This window comes from Cibotium barometz, chromosome 65 (genome assembly GCF_041138505.1).
Source record: "Cibotium barometz isolate CiBa-2024 chromosome 65, ASM4113850v1, whole genome shotgun sequence".
In the NCBI taxonomy this organism is placed as follows: domain Eukaryota; kingdom Viridiplantae; phylum Streptophyta; class Polypodiopsida; order Cyatheales; family Cibotiaceae; genus Cibotium; species Cibotium barometz.
In genome coordinates, this window is record NC_141110.1 from 19,250,222 (window position 1) to 19,250,669 (window position 448).

Genomic DNA, 448 nt, shown 5'->3' on the forward strand with positions numbered 1-448 from the left:
GTGGTTTTGTGTAGTTATTATTGTGTATAGAAAAGAGAGTGTTAGAGTTGAAATGGAAAGATTGTAAGGTTTAGAAGGCGACCTTGGAGAGTATGAGTACTCAGCTATCTTGATAGCCTAAGTTAGCACTTGATTGGATTATTCTTTTGCCTCCTTCCAACTACTTTTGTGGGTGGTCACTCACCCTAGCTTTGGTTAGCTCTTCATGCAAATTCTTGATTTTTGCATCTTTTTCCTAGAAGGCTTTCTGACTCTAAAATTTAAGGTGGGTTTCATGCTCGCAATCTACCTCCCTCTACATAACCTTGGTTGTAATTTTTTACTTTCTTAGCATTACTACATCTTTGGTACCCACCGACATTTCTTTCTATAAAATGATTTAATGGTACTTATTGAAGTCCATATCCATAGAGTATGAAGCTTGCAACTCAAAAGCCTCTTGAGACAT